Here is an 8,111-nt window from a genome sequence, read left to right on the forward strand (position 1 = left end):
TTATTTCAATATGTTTGTTGAGCTAAGACTAGATTTCACATTTGTAAATGGTTGGAATTAAATGAAAAAAAAATGATAAGTAAAACTGTGCAAAATTTAAATTGTCTCTGGTGTTCAATACACAAATGCCCGTGGGTGCAACAGAGAACATATAGTGCCCAAAGTCTGACACACTCTCACTGTCAGGCCTTTACAGAACAATTTGCTGGCATTGCTCTAGATCCATGTGCTTCATTAACCCTTTATCCCGAGTTAACTCATTAAGTCAGCTCCTCCCATAACAAACCCTCCAGTATGCAGAGATGGGGTGCCCCAGGGGATGTACTGCCCAGGGAGTAAGTTAAATTGAATGGTCTCAGGGAATGACCAGAGCAAGTGACAGTAGAGCACTCAAAGCATCATGGGTATGAGCCACTAGGCACTTGGGAGAAGTGAGTAGTGCCCATGGATGCAACTTGGAGTGGAGATTTTTTTTAAGGGAGACTTTAAAACAAAGATTTAAATGTTCTTTATATTACACTCAGTTTGTAAGCATATCTGGTGGCTTTAGTCTTTTCTGAAAGCAAAACAAACTGATGGGTCATGTGTAGAGTTTTTTTTTTTTNTTTTAATGTCTTAAGAAAAATATCTAAAAGATAAACATGTCATTTCATCCNAGGACAACATATCCAGATTGGTGAGATTTACTAATTTAGCCCAACATCTGCATAGCTTTAGATGACTTTCCCCAGGCCTGTTCCCTCAGTGGAGAGCATGGTTACTGCCGCTCCTGTGAGTAGTCCCCGGGCCCCTCCTTACCTGCTGTCTTGTGGGGAGCCAGTGTCTCATTTTGGACCTCCATGAAGTAGAAACAACAGGAAAACACTCAGCAACTTCAAAGATTCCTCACTTGGGCCTTGAATTTGGCTTCAGTGAGGCCCAAGGGCCAGGGTGGGGGACAGCTGCAGATTGGGGAAAGTCTTTTGTTCTTATAATCTTTTTCCAATTAGACAGCAGCCTAGATCTGTGGCCTAGACAGTTGCCACGTGCTGGCACACTTGGAACCAAGTAAATTGACTTCTAGATATGTTCTTGGTAATCTTTAAGCTTAAATATTTGGAGAAAGCTTCAAAATAACAATAATAATTCAGGTACTTTACTAAAATAGTAACACAAAGATTTGGCATCTGTTCAGACTTTAACTGTGGAGACAAGGAAGGAAACCTCTCTTAAACACAGCCCATGTTCCTGCATGAAACATCCTCTAACCCAGTGTCTGCTCTCACTGAGCCCATCACAACAATTGCTTCCAACAAATCACTCAGTCACAGCCTCTCTAAAGAACCCTAAAATGGGCTGGAAAGATAGCTCAGAGATTAAGAGTTCTTCTAGAGGACCCAGGTTCAATTTGCAGCACCCACATGGCAGCTCACAACTGTCTATATCTCCAGTTCCAGGGTATTAGACACCTTCATGCAGACATGCATGCAGGCAAAACCCCAATTCACCGGACATAAAAATAAATTAAATTGTTTTAAAACCTGAAAGGGGCTTGAGAGATGGCTCAGCAGCTGAGAGCACTTGCTGTTCTTGCAGAGGACCAAAGTTGGGTTCCCAGAAACACCTGGCAGCTTATAGCTATCTGGAACTCCAGGACCAGGGGGTTATGGTTCCCTCTTCCTGCCTCCTTCAGCACCTGGTATGTCAATACCAGGTACAAACACAGTACATAGACAGATGCAGGTAAAACACTTATGCACATAAAACAAANTCTTAAAAACAAACAAGAATCTTGAAAAAACTCCAAATGCATATTCTTGACAAAAATAAACAAGTTAGTAATCATTTCAAGCCATCAAGAATTTTAATAGGGGCAATGAGAAGTGACTACCTCAAGAGAGATAAATGTTTAAGATNATATTAAAAGTTTGTCTTGCAGGAGTCTGATATGGCTGTCTCCCGAGAGGCCCTGCCAGGGCCAGACAAATACAGAAGTAGATGCTCACAGCCATCCATTGAACTGAGCACAGGGTCCCCAATGAAGGAGCTAGAGAAAGGACCCAAGGAGCTGAAGTTTGCAGCCCCAATATGAACTAACCAGTACCCCCAGAGCTTCCAGGGACTAAACCACCAACCATAGAGTACACATGGTGGGACTCATGGCTCCAGCTGCATATGTAGCAGAGGATGGCCTAGTCGATCATCAATAGGAGGTCCTTCGAAAGCTTTATGCCCCAGTGTAGGGGAATGCCAAGGCCAGGAAGCAGGAGTGAGTGGGTTGGTGAGCAGGGGGAGGGGATGGGGGTTTTNGGAGGGGAAACCAGGAAAGGGGATAACATTCTAAATGTAAATAAAGAAAATATCTAATAAAAAAAAAAAAAGCTTGTCTTGATCATGAAAGGTGATCAGTGACACAAAATGCAGGATGTAGGATCTAGTGATGAAAAGGGTATATTTTTAGGACTGGAAAAACTGGCATAACCATTACCACCATGTCATTTGTCCAATGGAGTCAATGGTAGAATCACCTTTCAGTTGTTTGCAAACTCCCAGTTTAGTGCCACCTCAAATCCTTCCTAGGGATCTTTCTGCCATGATCTTTCACCTCATCCTCCCTACAATAGGAANCAACAGAACATTTCACCCATGATAAAAGCACTGATTCTAAGATTTTCTTAGACAGAACAAGACTGGTATTTATTCTAGAACTTATGCCTCTTGCAGACAAGTTTTCAATATGCTAGATGGTGGATTGGAAATGAAGTTTCCCATCATGGTTGTAGGATCTGAAAGTATTCATTGTTCTCTGTGAGCCTCAGATACGTTAGAGGGATGGTTCGTTCACTAGCCCACAGCCTTTCTTGTGCAGCTAGTAGGAAGGTGGGAGCTCACAGGAAGGCTTTTGAAGAACTCGAGTCCTGTGTGTCTGCAGCTGTCTCTTCTCTGCAGCTGCACCCCTGAGAACTCTATTACTTCATCTCCCTAAGCTCCTGCCTTATTTCCTCATTCTCAGAAGCTCAGCACCACAGGCACTCCTCCTGTGAGCTAAAGAAAACACAAAATTTACCATCTTTCCTTACTGGTACCATGGTCTTGGCTGCTTTGTCCAAGTTTGGTTTTCCCAGTAGAAAGTAAATCCTGACCCCTACCTTTGGCTACTCCACCTTTGGCTATATGATCACTGACTTTTATAATGAAATATGGACCTATTAACCAAGCTATTTCAGATATGAAATTTNTGCAAGTCCACAATCCAAATCAGTTACTGCTTTAAATGAATACAGGCTAACTCTGAAGTCTGCCCAAGACTACAAAAAGAAAGTGATCACCCTGAAACCTATTCCAAAATATGCTCATTTGACAATGCAATCATTGTTTTGGGTGGAACTGTAATCCACAAAGTGATATTTTGAAGTCCTATTTCAAAGAAGGTACAGAATTAGATCACTAGGCTAGTTTGTACACAAACCCTTCACAAAACATGATTTGCATAACTATATCAGATAGATCAGCATGTACATTCAGTCAAAAAGAAACAGACATTGTGGGCTAGGAAAGGGTTGGATGGTGATGTGGTTTAGATATTTTCACTATAGAATCACTGAAATTCTCATATATTATATTTAAAAATATACCATAATTTATATTATATGCCACTGGCTGACGGCAAACCAACTAAGTCATAAAAATGACTCAAAACATCAGAGAAGAACTAAATGACCCTAAATAGCAACCAGTATGACCTGTTCTATCTAATTGTCTAGTGTGTGACTGTACCCTAGGTCTTTCTGCTTGGTTTTCAACATAAGCTGTACAATATTGTCTAGGAAACTTTTTAAAATACAAGTGAGCAGGGTCCAACACAACGCAATTAAATCAAGAACCTGAGGGTAAATCTTCACGTTGTTACATTTGGAAACCTCTTTTAAAGATTCTAACGTGGATCCAGGGTTTATGACCAATGGCTCTGGTTCACTGGAAGGGACTTTCCAATGTCCAAAATTCTCAAGTGAGAGAAGATCAACACCAAGGTGTCAAGGGCAGTCCCAGTAGCTATAAAGACTGGTTCTGTATTTGTAATTGTTCCAACAATCAGAATTCCCACAGAATATTCCTGAGTCACCAACTAGGAGTTCCCACTGTTACACATTTCCCCCCATCATACTATTTGGTAAGTTTGGAAGACTATTTCTCTTCATGAGAAAATGCCTGATAAAGATCTGAGACCCATCAAAGCTCAATGGTGCTTAGTGTGCAATTACTAAAGCAAACTCTCCCCTTACACCATGCCTACGCTGAAGTACGTGTGAAGTTACCCAAGGGTGATGGGTTTTCTCTATGAAACAGCATTAGAATTTTTTTAGAATCATTCTAAATGTCCTCATGAGGAAATCTGGAAGCTGCATTTCAGTGTTTTCCTTTTTACAGCTGAATTCATAAAAAAAGTAAAGAATCCAAAATAATATTCTTAAATATACAATATTTTCAGTCTCTTAGACACATTGAAGATCTGCTAACCATCAACAGATGTGTTATATGGTGGTTTTCTTTGGACAAAAATTTAAGCTATTTGTTCCCCAAAGCTTTCTTGCTACTTTAAAGCGTCAAGAGCCCAGTGCATAGTTCATTTTAGCACTTGTGTTTCCATGGCTATTTTAAATATGATTTAGGTGGCTTAGCACATTTTCCCATGAAACGTGCCTCCTGGGTATGGTCCCTTCTGCCCTCTTTTCTTCTCATTTCTGCCACTCACCCAACAATGATATTATCTGACAATTATGATACAGGGCTACTGAGATGGCTTGGTGAATGGAGGTGCTTGACACCAGACCTTAACAACCTGAGTTCCACCCCCAGAAACCACATGAAGTTGGAAGGGGAAAATTAATTCTGTAAAAATGTCCACACACACACACACACACACACACACACACGTACCTACCAATAAGAATAAAATCAGAAAGATAACAGGAAGCTCAATGCAGGGAGGCATCAGCAGCCATCTAATTGGAATGCAATACTGACCCTTATTTATTCTTCTGCAGAGAGCTATGGCTCAAGGGTCTTTTCACTTTTGTCTATAGAGAACTAAGCTTTCAGCCTGAACCGAAGCTTCCCAGTACACTCCTCATGCAGACAGGGATGCAGGTGGATCAGACAAGGCTAAATTCAAGTGGAGTCACAGGCTTCTGGACATTGTTTTCATGAAATAATCCTGTAGCCAACCCACCTAATGAAAATCAGATCTCATTCAGAGCTGGGAAATTTGCTTTCCTGGATGAAACTAAATTGGTCCCATAAGATCTATTACTCCAAGAAGTAAAGGTCTCATCGGCACAGCACTAAATGAAGTGGTCAAAGGATTTTGCCAAAATCCCTAATTTAAAAAAACAAAACCAAAAAAAATATGAATCTTGGAAAGGGATTGGTAGCAACTGGTGGGGGGTAGGGATAAGAGGGACAAGAATGTAATCAGAATATATTATATACATTCATAAATGTGTCAAAGACAAAAATATTCTTTCAGAATTCAACCCTTTTATGGAACATATTGGATAAAGTGTCTCATTTACTAATGAGTTGTAGGGATATCTGGTTCTTGAGCAAATAGGCTGTTAATAAACAGAAAAGTTTGAAGCTCAGTCAGAACTCTAAGGAATCAGAAAGGATATCTGGAAGATCTGGAAGACTGNCACCAAAGAAACAAGGTCTTACATCAGTTCTGCTTTCACTTACAAGTCAATGTAATACATATGTGTTCTGAATATTTTGTTTTTCTCTTTTGCTGCCAAANAAGAAGGTAAAAGTCAAAGGCATCTCTCTTTTAGTTATCAGACCAAGTATGATGATTAGCACATAGTAGATGCTCAGTGAGTACCTAGTTTGCTTCCTACTGCTATTATAAAGACCTTGACCAAATCCAACTTCATTAAGAAAGGCTTACTTGTCCTGATCACAGTCCATCATTGAAAGAAACCAAGACAGGAACTCATGCAGGGCAGAAACCTGGAGGTAAGAACTGAAGCAGAGGCCAAGNAGGAGTGTTCATTACTACCTTGCTCTCCATGGCTTGCTCAGCCTGCTTTTGTTATGCACCCAACACCACCTGCCTACAGGTACCATCATCCATTGTGGGCTGGGCCCTTCCACATCAATCATTAATCAAGAAAATGTCTCTGAAGACTTGCCTACAGTCCAATCTGATAAAGGCATCTTCTCCATTGAGGTTTCTTCTCTCCAGATGGCACTAGCTTAGCTTGTGTCAAGTTGACAGAAAACTAACCATTATTCTCAGTATAATATGAAAAAAAACAAGTGAATGAGAGAATGTTTTTGAGCCTAGAACTCAGTATATCAAGAAGCCATGGTAATAAATACACTCTTCTAACTACCATATACCCACTACTCGAAACTTCTCAATTTGTCACCAACATCAGTGTTTTGTTCTTCACACACACACAGTTAATCCCCATTTTCAGCCTCTCTTGTAGCAGATGTAGCCTTGTAATAGTATAATATGGTATTAACTAGTTCAAGCCACTTCCATAACTTACTCATGAAATTGTCTCTTCTTAGCCATTTCCAAAGAGCTGGAAGACTACACCATGCTTTCTAAAATAATATGATTTTTGGGTGAATCACAGAATTGAGAAGAAGGGAAGAAAAAATTAGACCAGCTAAGGGGTAAAAGTTGCAAGGGAAAATGTGTTAAGCCATCTAAAGCATGTTTTAATTAGCCACACTGGGGCAAGCACTAAATGTGCTATGCTTGAAGCTTAAAGGTCACATGTGTGCTTGCATATGCTCAACAGCATGAGCTGTAAATGACAGTGAGGAAGTCTTACCAGTCCAGAAGGCTATTACCCCAATCTTACAAAAGAGAAGACAGAGTGACTGAAAATAATCAGAGACAGTAAGAGGCCATGGGGGATCTGAATCGAAACCCCTCCCCCTTCCCCACACCCCCCTACACACACACACAAAACCAAAAGCTTTAAATGAGCACCAGAGGGTAGATCTCTAACCTCACTCAGGGGCCATGTCCATATGGTTTGTGAGTGGAGCCCTGATCAACCTGATCCACACAGCAATGAGCTCTCCCAGTTTGCCATTTTCTAGAACCCTGCTTGTATTTATTGCCTCTCCCCGAAAGGTCCATAATACCTGCCAGCATATGTTATGATCATACATCCACCAAGTGTGACTCTCTTAGACCTGCCAGCACTATTTGCCTTATACTAGCTATTGTGAACTTTTGGGAAACAGGGNCATATTGCCTGTTCATGAATAGATTTCTAACAGCGAGATAGAATAACATTCGGGCAAATCCAAAGGTTTTCTTCATTGAACATTGAAAAACACAACCAAGTACTATAAATGATTGACAAGAGGCCACTAACAGCTTTTATTTGTTTTTATATAAAATGTATACATTAGCATGTTTAGAAACAGATATGCTAACTATAGAATTCGCATGAAGTTATATAAAATAATAAAGTATTTTTATAACTTACAGTGAAACCCAAGGTGACAAGTATGATTCAGAAGTCAGAATGTTCATAGGCTGGAGATGTGGCCGAGTTGGTAGAGTACTTACCTAGCATGCAAAAAACTCTAAGTCCGATCAGCAGTAGCACATAATACTAGAAATGGTGGTGCCTGCAAGCTGGTGTGGCCATTCTAATATCAAACAATATCTAATAATACAAAATAGACTTCCAACTAAAAATAATCAAAAGAGATGGGGAAAGAAATACCATAATCATCAAAGGAAAAATCCACGAAGATGATGTCTCAAGCCTATGCTCTTCTTTTTACATTTGTAAAAAGAAATATTACTAAAGCTTAAATCACACATTGAACCTAACACATTGATAGTGGGAGACTTCAATACCTCACTGTCACTAATGAACATGTTGTATAAAAACTAAACAGAGAAATAATGAAGCTAACAGACATTATNATCCAAATAGACATAAAAGATATTTACAGAATATTTCACCCAGCCACAAAATAANCCACTGTCTTCTCAGCATCTCACAGGAGTTTCTCTAAAATTGACCACATACTTGGTCACAAAGTAAGTCTTAACAGATTTAAGAAAATTGAAATAACCCTCTGTAAACATCCTA

The sequence above is a fragment of the Mus caroli genome, chromosome 9 (assembly GCF_900094665.2).
Source record: "Mus caroli chromosome 9, CAROLI_EIJ_v1.1, whole genome shotgun sequence".
Taxonomy (NCBI): Eukaryota; Metazoa; Chordata; class Mammalia; order Rodentia; family Muridae; genus Mus; species Mus caroli.